General features: G+C 42.0%; 1 long non-coding RNA gene across 1 annotated transcript in view; it reads right to left on the reverse strand.

The window, feature by feature from the left end:
- LOC134140220 (uncharacterized) overlaps positions 1–15,974 on the reverse strand; it is a 59,054-nt gene that overhangs the window by 14,772 nt on the left and 28,308 nt on the right. Inside the window, exons 4-5 of the long non-coding RNA XR_009958353.1 lie at positions 4,466–4,565; positions 4,140–4,351 (exon numbers count right to left, since the gene is read on the reverse strand). This is a non-coding gene — a long non-coding RNA (uncharacterized LOC134140220). The remainder of the gene's footprint in view (positions 1–4,139; positions 4,352–4,465; positions 4,566–15,974) is intronic.

Here is a 15,974-nt window from a genome sequence, read left to right on the forward strand (position 1 = left end):
GGGCAAGTCTCATTCTCAGTGCCACTCCAACAGTCCGCATGGGAGATTTCACATAAGTTTTAACCTGTGGTTCCTTGCTGTAGGAGTTGGGAACTGGCAAGCTGGTACTGAGCAGGGGTCCCTTCAGCCTGAAATCAATAGGTTAGCCAGAATGAGCACGTTAAGAAGGTGCGGGTGTCCCTTGTGCTGGTTTGCAACGGAAAGCTATCCCCAGGAGGAAAGACTTCTTAATCCACAGTGATTTGTGAACAGCTTACACCCAGATGAAAGAATACTTACACTGACTGCAGAACATAGCAATATGGAGCTCCTCCAGACTTTTTCTTACACTAGGATAGAGTGATTTCACTGAATCTATATTAAATATCCACAGCTGAGCACTTGTTTTCTGTCTGAAGCCCTGTTTGCAGTTACAGACTGTAACAAGGGGCCTGATGGCAGTGGTACAGAAGGGCATGATGTCTCTTCCTGTAAGCAGTCTCTTTTCTTTACATTTCCACCAGTGTCCCCTTTTTGACAGCAACAAGCTATGCTCATCTATTCCTTTCCCCAGTTTTACCCAACTGTAGCTTCACCACCTTCCAAAGGAAAATGGGGAGAGAGAAATGCAGCAGCTCACGAGAACAAGAAAAATGTTTTCGTGGTCTCCAGGACAACAGGCATATCAAAAAGACAAATCTCTCTGAGCACTTCTCCATATGCTCTCCATCCCCCTGGGTCCTGCAAATCTGTGTTCACCATGGGCTGTGTTATATATACCTGTAACACAAGAAGAGGTCCCAATTTCTTGATAAAAGTGAATAGTAACCTCGTACATACATACACTTGTGTCTCTGCTGCCAGGACTCTGGTAAGCCCCAGTGAACTGCAGAAATTGCCTACCCTTGCTTTGTGTGTGCTGCGAATCCCACAACTTTCAACAAAGGAAGATCAAGGGTGTTAACCCCAATGCCCTAGCTAACTTAACCCACACCCCATTCCCGGTACCCACATTTGGGGAAAGAGGCCTCCTCCTTGTCTCCAAATGGCCACCCAGCGTAAGTATCTCACCATAATAATTCACAAACAGGCTTCAAATGGTGTGGGCTTGGAAGTGGAGATTGCCTCAGACACGATTATCCCTTTCACCAGCCTAAGTTAGAAGTGCAGACAATAGACACACAGACCAATAGATGCACTCTGACCTTGATGTTTCAGACCACCAGGCTGTTAAACAAGAGGCAGGACCCCTGTGGTCATGGGAATCTCCAGCATGTGTTTAAAACTGTAACACTATATTTATTGGTGAACTTTGCCTAAGCAATCTTGAACATTTTTCAGGCGCATGAGATCTACTTGCAGGATTTTGTGCACTCTATATATGCACATATATACATGAAAGCATAAGAAAGGAAGCGAAAAGGGTAGCTCCTAATAGCAGCTTCTAAATGACCAATAATCAGCAGCTACCGCCTACAATTTTTCACGCCTTATCCTCACACCTTTCATTCAGTTGATGAATAAAAATGTGCTATTGAGCCTTCTTGCACTGTAGACAACAGTTTTGGCCCAGAGCAGTGTTTCCTAAGTATTAAAAACAGCAACGTGCTTTCTGAGGGCTGGCTGTGACTGAATCATTGATTCCTGTGCTAAGTAGAATTGTCCTAAGTAACTCGCTTTGCCAGGATTAGCTCACTCTGTAGGTTTTCTCCTACATATCAAAACAGGTCTCAGAGCAGATATAGTACAAATTAGTTTTAAAGGGCCACTCTTCTGGGAAGGCTTAGGACACATTTTGTCTGACTTCTATATGAGCTAGGAGATTTGTGCAAAAAGGTGAGAACACCCATTAAAATCATGTAATTGACCAATTTGCCAAGTTATTTGTCTTTAAAATGAGACATGTAACATGTCCTGCTATGTGCTGATGAATTTTAGAAGCTGAGAATAAACACAGTCCTAAAAAATAAAATCCGTACCCAGATAATGCAGCTGAGCTAATGATTACAATATGTGACACTTCAAATATACCGAGTCAAAGACATTTAGTTGATTTGCCTTTCCTATTTTTTGCTAAGCAGGTCAGCAAAAGAAGAAAAGCGATTCATCTACTAACAAGTTTAATGCAACCTTGAAATAAATTACATTCAAAAGCTAGAAGCCTGACTCAGTTTAATAGTTAAATCATTTACTCCTAGAGAAAAAAAAATCCTGCCCTGAAGTCATTATCAGCATGATCCTCTATTTGAAGTCTTGCAAAATGTTCAAGGAACGGCCCTTGTGATTTGGCCAAAAGGAAACAACGCACTCAGCAACTCTGTGCAGGCCAAAGAAAATGGAGACTCCCAGTATGAGAATATTAAATTATTATGGCTTTTGCAACAGGGGGCACAATTGTTAGTGGCCCCCTTCCTCTGATGGCCAAGCTATGTTCTTCCCTGCCGTGAGCATTCATTGTCATACCTAATATTTGCATGCTTTGATAATAATAAGATTGTCAAGATAATAGCAGGGAAGTTTCAGTAGAAACTCAATTTTCAAAAGCCAGCTGTGCACAGCCTCAGTTGCTTTTCCTAAGATGATGCCTTCAAAAAGCAAAACTAAGCCTTGCTCATGAGAAAAAAATGAATTATTCCTCTCTCCAAAAGAAGATGAGAAAAGAGAAAAAAGGTTATTGGACAAGAGAAGGATGAAAACCATTTCCTGCAGAAGGTATTTTTACATGAGTTTAAACTTTTTTGTCCCTAAAGCATTTTGGTTAGTGCAAGCAAATACTACCACAAACAGAAGAACAGGTCTTAAATCAGAGAATAATCACCTTTGTGAGCATTATTGATTGCACTGATCTAGCTGAAAGAGTTTGGGGACTTTTCTCTCATCCACCTTTTTGCATGACATAACCATTCAACAGCTCAAATGAGGTGGGACATAATGTGATTTTTGGAAAGAATGGTAGTATTGTTAAAGTCCACAAAATCTGTATTTCTTAGGGTTTTGGCAAACTTGCTCCTTTGTCCATGCGAAATAATGGCTTAAAAAAAAAGACAAAAAAAGAAGAAAGAAAAGAAAAGAAAAAGAAAAAAGCCCACTCCCTCTCCCCTTTTCCCCTTAATCCCTATTTCAGACTATGTCATCCTGAGTTATCAAGGCTGAAAGACATCTGAACGCATCTAGAAAAGCCCTGCAAAGGCAGACAACATGGGCCAAGCCTTCGGTGGATAACAAGCCATACCTCTCCCCTGTACATTGGGAGGGCTACACAGCAACCGATAGCAGCTGAAGAACTATGCTGCAGCTAACGTTAGGTAGTCTTCCACAGGTACCTTCAGTGTTTCTTGCTCACTTCGCCCTTGTTTTATACTTCATAAATACTTCTCTTTTAAAGTCATCAGAAATACAGGATTTTCTCAATGCCATACCCTCCATTTAAATTCAGTTGAGACACAAATATTAGGAATTTGCTTCTGGGATTGGTAATTATTGGTAACTTCTGTGAATGAATTGCACTGAGATGCCCTAGTATGTAACAACTGCATCCCTGAAGTTATTTTGGTTTTGCCTGAGAGAGAGAGGGGGAGAGAGAATCAGAAAACAGCCTTCTGCTAGGACACTGAGCAATCAAAATATCCAGCCCAAGCCCTCTCTTGTTGACTGATTGTGCCACCCTTTCTGCAGATCAAACAGGTCTGTATAATTCTTTAACATAGTTTTTCATAGAGTGCACAGTCCAGCACACAGGTGAATAAATCCCACTACATTTTTGGCCATTTGCACTCAAATAAGACAGAGCGTTCAGTAGAAGATCTGTACTCTGACCATTTGCAGGAAAGACGAAAAGACCAAATTCAACTTTGGGGCGTGCCAGTAGAGATCCATCCACTAAGTCCCTTTGGATTGCTGACCGTTTAACAGAAAGCAGACTTTGCACCACAAATATCCATAGTCTGTCCCATTCTTTGGGCATGCGTTTCAGCCTTCAAGCTATTGACTTATCAGGCAGGTTTTGGACATGTTTCTGGCCTTTGTAGGCTGTCAGATAGTGAGAAGTAGCTCAAATACGTGCACATAATCCTAGCTATTTTTCATATGACAACAGGTTTTCACTGGTTTGTGCTCTGTAGAGTTATTTATAGAGCAAGAGTGAAATGAGCATAAATTACCGACAGGTCAGATGCCTTTACTGACACTTGCAATGCATTGCTGTCCAGGCAGGAATAATCACAGAAGATGCAGCACAGAATGAGAACAGAAGTGTACAGGGCTGCCTACACAGAGCTGGAGTATCAGGCGAGACCCACTGAAAAGGCAGGTCTTTCAAGGTAACAGTTTCCCACAGTGGCCAGCCAGTTGATGAGGGACTGGATCACTATCTCTGTGAAAGCAACGAACAAGAATGAGCAGAGATATTAGCTAATTTGATAAGATAAATGAATATCAAAATAAGAATGGAAAAGGAAAGTCACACCTTCACTTCTGCCAGTATTACCTTCTTCAGAGAGGTTTGAAGAGCAGATGACAGCACTAATTATTCATCATTTCTTCCCACTGCCAAATCTGGACACAACGGCACCCTAGCATCATTTCCCCTGTTAAAAAACAAAAGAATGACAATGTTTTTCAAATGCTTTCAAATAAATCCCATAATTCCACAAGGATATAGATAGATGTATCTTCATGCCAACCTTTGCTCTACAATGCAGCCTCTCACTATTCCAACAAGCACTAATCCCAGGTAATTGTTTAGCTGAACACTCACCTGACTGTCTCTTGTCACTTCTGTGCCTCTACTAGCACGAGAATTCTGGTGTGCAATATGTAGGGTTGTTTCTTTGTTTCATCTTGTGCTAGATTACCCATCTGCAGCAAAGATTTCAGAAGCACATCCAAAGTATGCATATTTGCAGTAGCAACCACTCCACCGCAGCAATACCATCTTTCCACTAAAGTAAGCTGAGATGCAGTTCCAAAATGTTTGAATTACGGAGGTTCCAGAAAGGGTCTGTATTGCATGTTTGTAAATCCCCGACACACACCCCAAACAGGTATACATGCTGTGAAAGAAAATAAATGCTCCAGAGTAGTAAGAGGTGCTTGCAATGGACAATTAAGATTCCAGTGGCACACGCAAAGTAAATGAAGATTTTTCGGGCCTGAAACTATTGCTGTGTCTGTTTCATACCTTCTCCAATTGTCTGGTTTCAATGGAGTCCCATTAGTGTAAAAGACAGTAGAAAAGCAGGTCCTTTTAATTCACCACATATAAGTCTGTATTTTAAAACAATGAATCTCTTCAGAATTGGATTTATATATTACATAAACAAGGCTCATTGACTTGCTGTTTTCTGTGCAGGTTAGAAAGCACTCAACACATACCCATGGTTTCAGCTCTTGAAAGAAAGAATTGGAAGCATCTTCAATGTCAGCTAGGATCCCTGGCTTCCCTTAAGAGGCAAAGACAAAGCTGCGTGAACAACCTGTACTGGAGGCTAGATTCTCAGCTGTAGTCGAGAGAGCAAAACCAGCTTGAACTCCCTGACAACGTTATTTCTCTCCCTCTTTTGCTGGGCCTGGCCTCCCATACTTCAGCTTTGGATTCCTGATGTGTCACTCATTTGTTCTTTAGGAGCAAAAAAGTCAACATCATCATACCTTTCAGACGGAAATTTGTCAGTAGAGCATGAAGAAGAAATCAAAGAAGTGTAAAGCAAGGAACAAAATCCAATTTGCAGTCAAAAATATGAGGCGATATATATATACATATATAAATATGTGTATATATATGAACAATGTATATATACATAATATCATATTCAGAATGAGAGTTTTGCTGCGAGTTTGTCCTCTTGGACAAGGAGGAGAGCATGCATTTTTGCTGGGAGCTGCTCAGTCTGAAAGGCCTATGTTACAGCTCTTTCTCTCGACACAAGTTTATCCTAAAGCTAGCTGATCTATTCCTCTGAGAGGGGCAGTATGGGACAGAGAAGGAAGAGGGAGGTGTTGGGGGGGAGCTTTTCTTTACACTTGTGCTGTTCTGAATGTGGACCATCTGTGCCCCCAGCTGGAGTGCTGGAGATGGTCTGGCACTTGAACCACACCATATTTACAGATCTAAACACAAATGGCTACTGCCTGATTGTTTCATGATTCATTAGTCAGACAAGCTCTCCTCTCCCGCCAGCACAGCTGTTACAGAGTAAACCTTTGTCACTTAATAGGCCTGATTATTACTTTCCATCAAAGGTATTGATCTGTGTCATCTCTACTTAAGGGAAAAGGGGAGAAGCGAAAAGGGGACCAAAATGCGTCAGGAAAACAAGAAAGGGGGAGGGGAATTTAAAAAACAATGACATTTGTATGGTGACTAGAGGCACCGGTCAATACGCTTAATCTCTCCTAGATGTACTGTATTCATGTATTCATTCTCCACAGCGACTAGGTTACTCATGGAGATGAAACGTCTCACATGATGTGGCATTCCTTGCACTGCACCAGACTGCTGCAGTCACACAATATGGCCATGCATATAATTGGTCGGCAAAATACACAATGTGAATTAACAAACAGTATTTAAAAAAACAGAAATCAATTAAGTCACTTAGGCAGCAGAAGATAAAAACACAAGTTAATCTCTGAACGGCATAAGATTAGATAAAGAGATCGATAGTGAGATTTTAGAGAATCATCCCAGGGTTAAATTCTTGCCCACTGAAGTCAGTACTGCTACCCCAATTTACACCAGCTGAGAGACTGGCCCTTTTTGTTTCGCAAATGAGCTCCAGATAGGATGCGGTCTGTTACATAATTGCAATGCAGAGTATATTTACCACAGCTTGAGAGCTTCTAGTTGCTCCAGTAGCCGCCTGACAAGCTGCCATGGAAGCAATTGCAGCATTATTGCAAACTTGCTGACTCCATTCACAGGACGAGATTTGCAATGTCCAGATTGAAATTTCATTGCCTCTCTTAACTCCCACATTGTTATTAGGACTATTATTCCCCCCACCCATTAGGCTTTACTTGAGGCAGTAGCTGTTATACACCTTTCTGGCAATGAGGTATTCAGGAGCCACAGATTTGGCTCTCGTGGCAGTAGGGAGTGAGCTATCGAGGAAAGGTAGTTTCACTCTTTCTATTATTCTCACTTTTAAGGCATCATCTCTTCAAGTCCTGCAGCCAAAGCCCAAAGCCCTTTCCCAGTCCCCTCTCGGACTAAACAGCAGCTAAAGGCAGTGAGAGCTGTGGGAGAGGAAGGTGGTCACAGAGACTGCCTGGCTTGGGCCCATAGCAGCACAACACTGTCACTACGCAGACTATTGGAATCACAAATGGATAAAAGCCCTAAATGGGTGTTCAGAAGCCAAACAAGAACAATAAAACTAGTGTGCAGATTGTTACTGTTGCGTTCAGTTCTCTGCCCTGATTTGGAAGTAGTTCCAGAAGCCAGCCAAATTACTGCTAATCCTTTATCCCGCAGCATGTTCTTTCTGGGTGAAATCACTCTCCGTGTTTAGAGTCTCAATACCTTCATGACAAGGCAAGAAATCATATTTTTAGCCCTTTCTGCAGCAGAAAAGCCCAGAACTCCAGCTCATTCCCACACGTGGTGGCATGGCCCCATTTACACCTGTATGCCTATCTGTAATGTACCTCTTGGATTCCAAGCAGAGAGCAAGGTCTAACGCCAAGGAAGCACCTGCAGTGTGGGACTTACTTTCCATATGAGGACAGAACAGATAAGAAATGCATAGGGCACTGGTACATAAAGGGGACTTCTCTACCTTTTGGTTTTCCACATGGAGCCTGTTTGTTATGAAGTCTTGCAAGGACAGCCTCCTTTGACCCAACTTCCAGCAAAACCCTTTCTCCCCCACCAATGCCTCTCAGAGCAATCTGTAAATATGAGGAGCTTTTCCTCAAACCAGGATCTGAGGTTTCAAAGCAAATGGGTCAGTAAAATGTTGCACAGGGAGTATCCTTCATTTACAGCAAAGCACTGCTGAAAGAAAGAATGTGAAAGAACTGGAACCTAAATCAGTGCGGGGAAAAACCTCAAAGTACCTCATTTTCAGCTGAGGTAAGTCTGCCTCCAGGGCCATACCTGCTATGTCCAGCTGAGGTTCGCAGAGTGCATGACAGGTACTGTTCCAGTGTATTAGTGGACTAGGAAGCAATCAATGCTGTCATAAGAGACAGACACAGGCAAGGTAGCAGCTATGACATGCACTATTCTGTTGCAATCCAGCTTCCATTCGAAGCTCTTAAACAGAGCAAAATATATATGCTTTTCTGACTGTCCCTGAGGAAACCTGGTCCTTCCACCATAGTATTTTCCCCCAGTCAACTAAGATCTCATTGCTGCCTACTCCTTCCCATATCTCGATACGTATGCACTTTCACTGGATGGAAAATAAAATAAGAACACTGCAGCACACGACACACAAGCAAGAGTTGTGGCATGCACAATCCATGGGAAAGTGTTGCTTGGCAATACTGTGTGCGCTCAGCCTCCCGCCAAGGGACCGGAGTTGTCTCTGTGCCAGCAAATCAGCCATTCAGCTAACAGGCAAAGCAGCAGAAGCAGCGGCCACAGAAGACGGAGAAGCAGAAGGGAGCCGTCAAACCCAAGAGACATGCTTGCTCTCTCCTTCTCATGCGCTACAACAAATAGCGAGGGGGGGGGTGAGGAACTGGGAAGACAAGCTTAAAATTTTAGTTTAACCCATTTGTCTTCGTAAGGCCTCAAAGGAAAACCTACTTAGTCAAGGGTACAAGAGAGACAAAAATGACATACTGAGATGATATCTTCAAGTTTAAGTTTTAAGCAAAAACTTTCCTATTTGTGAGCTGGCTTAAAAGGGAAAAGGGTGACGTTTTATCAGCAATGCATCTAGAAGCAGACTGAAGAAAACAGTCAAGAACAGGCTGTTAGGAACAATCCACAGCACCAGGTCTTTGCTGTTGTCAGTGCCTAATCTTCTTCCTAGGAGATGATGTTTGATTCTGGTAGTTGGTAGTAGGACTACAGCAAGAACCCAGCAAGCAGGCAGCAAGACTGAAAAAAAAAAAAAAAAAAAAAAAAAAAGAAGAAGAAGAAGAAGAAAAACCTCCAGTAGCTACAAAGGAAACCTTAGCTCTCCAAAACCATCCTTTCTGCATACATGCTGAGAGTAAGGTCTTATTACTGATTAATAGAAAGAAGTTATCTTTTGATAATTACTGGAAATGCTGCTAATTAGCTTCTGTATTCATTTGAAGAATGTGCTGCTGAGATACACCAGATATTATTATTCCGGCTTGTGCAAATCAGGAGCAACTGCACATAAGCCCAGCATCACACCTGCTGTAAGCGTAGCCCAGTAAGACACTTTGTAGATAACATTAATGATTACAGTAGCAGCAATTCTTCAGCTTCACAGCAGAAAACTGTTTAGTCAGAATTTAGTCAGAAAACTTCTTCCTGTAGTATGCAACAGAATTTTCTGAGAGAAAAGTATTCAAGTACATTAATTTTATCTCACTCGTGCCTCCATTGCTTTGCTCAGAACAAAGCTGTATTAATTCACACTGTATAAAACAGGTTTAAGAGATCAGATCCAAGGGTCAACTGACAGAGCCCCACTGAATCCAAAGGATCTAGTTTGCCCAAGTATTTCCTAGTTTACTTTCTAGTAACAGTAGGGCACTTGCAGTATCACTGAACTTGGAATTTTCCAGTTATGACACAGAAGTACTCCGTGACCTTGACTTTCCTTAGTCTCCCTTAGTGCTCCCATTGCTGTTCACAGCAAAACAACCATCTTAGCAGGGTTCTCCTGCCCATTACTTCAGAATGCATCTGGAGCTGCCCTACACGTGTCACTGTGGTGCTAACTTCTAACCTCCCATCTTCTTACAGCTAGGGATGATGTTTCTCTAGTGGCTCTGGACAACACAATCCAGAATCCACACGATGCTTTGCCCAGTTTAATCTGGGAGGAGGAGAGGAGGAGAGAGTGAAAAAAAAACAGGTTAGTGGGAAGAAAAGAGTTGGCCTCACCTTTTCTGACCCACTCAGCAGTTTAAGCACCTGTCAGTGTTACACCTACGAGCCATCATCTGCAGCTCTGAAGTGACTTAGGACACATCCGAGCAGATTTCTCTGGAGGGCTGGTCTAATAACTAGAAGGTGGTGGTAATAGGCAGGGGCAGAGCCAGGCTGTCTTTCATACAGGCAGGAAAGGCAGCTGCCTGGACAGCAAAAACATTTCATGACTCTGAGCTGCATGAGTGGCTGCAGCCTGAAGAAAAGGGACAACTACTCTGAACTCGGGTAAGGCCACAAACACCCTCAAGCTGGATCTGAAGGGACTGACTGCAGCAAAACCCCTCACATAGCAAGAGATACAAGGGGTAAGTAGAAACACAGAGTTTTCATTTCACCTTTGCCTGTTGGCTGAAGCAGAAGGATGGTGAGGCTGCAGCAACATACACCGTAGATCTTCTCCAGGTCTTATATATATGTATATGTATATATGTGTGTGTGTGTGTGTGTATATATATATGTATATATGTATATGTACGTATGTATATGTATGTATATATACACACACACAGAGCAGCTGGTGTAAATTGCAGCAGACCTGTTTCAGGTTCCTTCCGTGAGGCTTGTCAAGAATTACGTTTTGCAGCTGAACTGTGTCATCAGCCTAAGACATCTTCCCTAGGAGAGGAGGAGGAAAAGGAAAAAAGGAAAAAAAAAGGGAAAGCTTCAGGTCAAACGATTGATTACGGTTTTGAATTACAGGGGGCTATTGATTTTTCATTAAACACCATGTACTGCTGTAAAGCGGAAAAAAAGTAATTCATTGATCAGAGCTGTGGGCCATGTTCACTTATTGGCTTTCTGCCACATCCCATTATTCCCAGTTCTAAATGTATATTGAAGTCAGTTCATTCTAATCATTGCCTCCTGTCACCAGAAATGTCTCTCAGTAACTATTAGTTTAATCACCCCTTTCTTACAATGGTAATGAGTGATAATATCCAGCATTATGGCAGATTCATGAATATTATTCATTGTATTACAGCATTGCATTTCACAATGCTACAGTTAAGGGTCTGTCAGCATTTCCATTACAAAGCCCCCAGGCCTGGGACTTTATAAATCACTCCTAAAAATTTGCTGCTGGCAGAAATAAAGAACGGAGACTGTCTCAGTTCTGGAGAGAATATTGCTGGAACTGCTCTGTGCAAAATCTTTCTGGCCACAGCTTTAAATGCATTAAACGAGCGCTAAAAATGGGAGAAAAAAAGGAGAAGAAAGAAGAGGAATTTTGCCAGTTCAAGCTGCTTTTTCCAATTGATTAAAATGCCATCATCTCAAAAACAGGATGATTGCCTTTGCATTGGACTGTGATATTCAGGAGATAGGTATTTTCATCCTAGATCTGACACATGCAGATACCATTACCATACTATCTTGCTGACAGCAACACTTTAAATTTAAGATTGCCTTATTTTAAATCTTCTGACTTCTACAGTATGCTTTTCTGTATACTGGCTGTTGAGTTCTATGTTTGATAACCCACATTTCAAGAAAGTTGCTTTCTGTAGGGCCAAATGATGAAGCCCTCAGATTTTATGTAGTACCTACTTAGGCAAAAACTTATCCCAGGGACTACAGCAGAAACAGTGGTAGCAGAAAGTATGCATCGATTCCAGAATCCAGCCTGAAGGTTTAGAGGAAAAAAACGGACAAATCTGGGGCTCACAGGTACAATGAAACCTTTCAGACTCCAGTTTTTACAAATCATTATGATGTTGCTGGAACTATATGCTCTAAAACTGAAAGCATACTCTGACCTATCATTTTCAAAACAATGAGTTGATTAAGATTTGTCAGTCTGAACAGCTGCTCTTTCAGGATCCTCAAGCAAACGAAGGGACTGCAGATAATGCGGGATCCAAAACTGTGCCAGGAGGATACCAGATAGAAAAGACACAAACAGAAATCCATTCCCAGCTGCTTACATCAGCAAGCACATTTTATAATTTTATAAAGCCTGAGCTGAAATATATAACAGTGCCTAGGAGATAATCTTTTTTTAAGGGCCACCTTCGGCACTAATACATTTTGTGACTTGAAAAGAGTCAAAAAAAGAGAAAAAGAAGAAAAAGTAACATCAAATGGCCATGCAATCTTATGCTGCTTGAGGACATTTCACAATTGTTGACTTCATTCTGGTTTTCCAGATGCCAGAAGTATGACAAAGTCACAATCTCTCTGATACTCAAGAGCATCTCGGCACTCATTTTCATTGGTTATAAGCGTCTTTTCCTGATTCTTTTGTCCTTACAACTCTGATTCTTTGATTCTATGGTGTAGTTTAACTTGGTATTGGCTTTTTGAAATCACTTCTCAGGAAAGCAAGAGTAAACTTCACATATACTGTAGGGATACTAAAATAGGTACAGAACAAATAACACATACACACACATGTGCAAAGGGTAATAAATATAAGACAGGCTTATTTACTTCTATATGAAAGCATTTAGTAAAGAATAGACCCATTATAAGAGAAAACAGGGAAACAAAACAGTGAGTACTAAACTTAAAGACTGACCCTCATACTAATTAGTTAGAATTAACATGAGTTAGACCCTCCTCTAGCATTCACTCAGTGATGGTTTTGTCTATAAGGGCTGATCTGCCACTGCGTGGGCAGGCTCCAGGTCAATGAGTCCAGGCTTACACACATACAGCACTGCAAGAATATATGCACAGCTTATCTCAACTCCCTGCACAGGGGTCTGCTGTATCATGTAGGCAAAGTTTTGCCTTAACTGCTAAAACTTCAATCTCTAGCTGTTTGCTTCCATCATTTAGTCCAACAGAGGTGCAAGCATTATCCTTTCCATTGGCATCTGCCTGTGAAGAGTGAAACAGTCACGCCAAGTTGCATTCACCATCACATTGCCCAAGTAAGGGCTCTCAAGGACAGACTCAAAAGGGGCAACGAAGGCAGAGTGAAAAGCACCAGGGATTCCCACCGCACACACTCCAGGAGAAGGGACCACCATGAACAAATAATTTTCCACAAAACACCTGAGGAAGTTCTTCTCATTTCTTCAGCAGGGATCTTTGGGCTCTCCAACCTTGCTGGAAAGCAAGTTTCACCTACAGGCAGAAGAAGAGAGTACTTCATTTACTTACGAACATTTTCTTGCATGAAGTGTTTTTTTGCAATGTGTTCCAATATACTGCCTCTCCCTGAAGCCAAGCCCTCCTGCTGAAGCTCTTCACAGTTTGTTGCAAAGGAGAAGACATAGCCTGCTATTTCCTGCTTCTGAGTCTAGAGCCTGTACTTGAGAGGTCAAGTGGGGCTCAGAGTAACCATCTGCACTGAAAAGAAACAGTGAATTCGAGCCACAAGCTTGCTTTTGTACACTGGTGCCTTGTGGCTGCAAAGATATAAAGAAGCCTTCTACATCCAGTGCAGTAGAGGAGACGGTGGATTCAGACCACAGCAAATAAATTCTGGTGAGGAAATGTGCTAGCAGGTAGATTAGAGTGGGCATAAGCTAGCTGAAGGCTGCAGGGCCGGCAGTAATCAGGCTAAGGCCCCAAGTGAAGCCCAGACAGAGCTCTCAGTGCTTAGAGGATGCTGCCAGACAAATAATGCTTTTCCATACCAGACACATGTGCAGAAAAGCAGTTTATCCACATTAGGTAGTTATATGACCTCTATACTAAGCGAGTGCTTTGCAATCTTTACTATGTTTATCCTCCCAATACCCCAGTGAGAAAGGAAAACACAACTCTCTCAGATAGCAAATCCATTGGAGGACTGGGAGCAGGTTTGCCTGGGTACATTTAGAGTATGGCGGGGAAAACTGTGGCAGTGAAGCCAAAGAGAATAAGAACTAGCTTGTCAAAGATATTTCAGCCTCTGTATCCCACAGAAAATCACTTGGGAGTTAAAAGTGTACACACCTCTGAGGATTTTGACCTAAGCGATTAATCCAATTTCACACAAGCAGTCTGCAACAGAGCAAAAGACTCAGTTCCAGTGTCCTCAAGGAAACCTGCCTTTCATTCCTGTTACAGAAGTACACCCCCATATAGACAGAAGTACCTGCTTGCTCAGAGTTTTCTGCTTCATCCTTCAGGAAGAGAGCTTTCTGGCATCTTTCATTTGCCTGGCATTTACTTAACCTTACAAAAAGTTAGAGAGAGATCAAAGCTGTTATTCTGGCTGCCTGTGCATCCCTTGTCTCCCAGAAAATGCCATGCCTACATTAGCCAGGTCATTTAAAATGGACTGTTTGATGCCATTAAATGTACACCCTAGGAATGAAGCCCTTACTGGCAAGACCTTTTCTTCCCTCTAATGTCTGTATCTTACGCCAAATAAACAGTGCTGATTGCACATCATTTGCAAAGGACAGAAATCCTCTGCAGAGTTGCAACAAACAATCCTTCTCCCATGTCAGTATGTAGCACACACATCTTGGGGTAATAAAGGCTTCATTTCATGCTTCAGCACACCTGATACAAGGCTCAGATTCAACTACATATTTAAGCTTACACTCAACTTCACTACAAAAGCCCCTATGCTTTTGCTCACATTTTTAACTTTTATCCTATTTTCCCATAGGAAAAATAAATGACAAAAACATTCAGGCTGTGCATCTTCCACTTCTCCATTATTTTGGGGGCATATTAGTCCACTGTAACCAAATCTGACTGAAGTTCTTTAAGGTAGTTATGCTCCTGCAAGTGTTGAAAATAGGTGTTGGGCTGTAGAGGAAAAATAGTGCGAAAACTTCAAATGAGAGAAAGGTTGCAGAATGGGCACCCCAGCTTGTTAAACATCACTCAGGAATGTTTAGCAGTCCTGAGCATTACACTCAGGAGTGCACGCATACACGCAGGAAGGCTATCTTTGAAATGCCCCAGGACAGGAAAAAATGCCATCAGAAATTGTACATTCTCAGGCACCCACTGCATGTAACCACTAGATACAAATCCATGCGAAGCCAAAGACTATTTTTTTGCACTTGAACAAATAAACAGACGAACAAATGATCCAAAGCCTATTCCTCGTGTTGAAGGAGATCTCTCCATACAAAGGCAATTGCTATTGGGCCACTTTCTGGCACTGTAATTTCTCAGACCACATTCTGCAGGCATGTCTGACTTTGTACCTTTTACTTCAACAGCAATTTATGCCAAATCTTCAGAGTTGACCCCTTTTCTCACTCTCTCATCCTAGCTATTTTTTGCAGCGTATCTTGTGACCAATCCATGAGATTGCTCTATCGAGCAGCGTCCAAGAGGACGCAGAGTGCCGTGAAATATGTGTATGCTTCTTAAAAGCATAGCTTAAACAGTTACAGCGCCATAAATATAAAGTCAACAGCTGCTGTACCTTACAGTTCAAGGTAGAAAAGAATAGCTGATGTAAATTGTACTGGTGAGCTATCAACATAAAACAACAAGGCACGATATATTACTGCAAGCCCCAAGCACTTCACATCTGTCTTGACACCATCGCAAGTCTGACACTCATCAGTTCAAAAGATAAAATACAGTTTGCAAAGGGAATTGTTTTGGCCCTGCATCAAAGGGCTCATATCTACAACGGGGCAGGAGAACGGTACTCTCTGTTCAGGCAGCATTAAGGAATTCTAGCAGCAAAGCGCAAAGCAAATACGCTGATCTATTCTACAGGAAAATACCTGTCAAGATAAGTCTCAGACCAGCAGGGTGTTTACGGCAGCATATAACCTCAAGCACCCATTTGAAAAGAGCTGCTTGCAATCTTAAAAGTTATGCACATACTTATGCTGTTGCCATTATACCAGGGCATGTTAAAACAGGATCCATCAGACCCTACCTCTCCACAGCATTTCCAATAGACCAAGCGATATTCCTTGCCTGAACTAACTTAGAGACCATTCTTCATTTCACCATATTTCACCATACCTACTACCTCCTCCACTGAATTAAAAAC

This window comes from Rhea pennata, chromosome 4, assembly GCF_028389875.1.
Source record: "Rhea pennata isolate bPtePen1 chromosome 4, bPtePen1.pri, whole genome shotgun sequence".
NCBI lineage: Eukaryota > Metazoa > Chordata > Aves > Rheiformes > Rheidae > Rhea > Rhea pennata.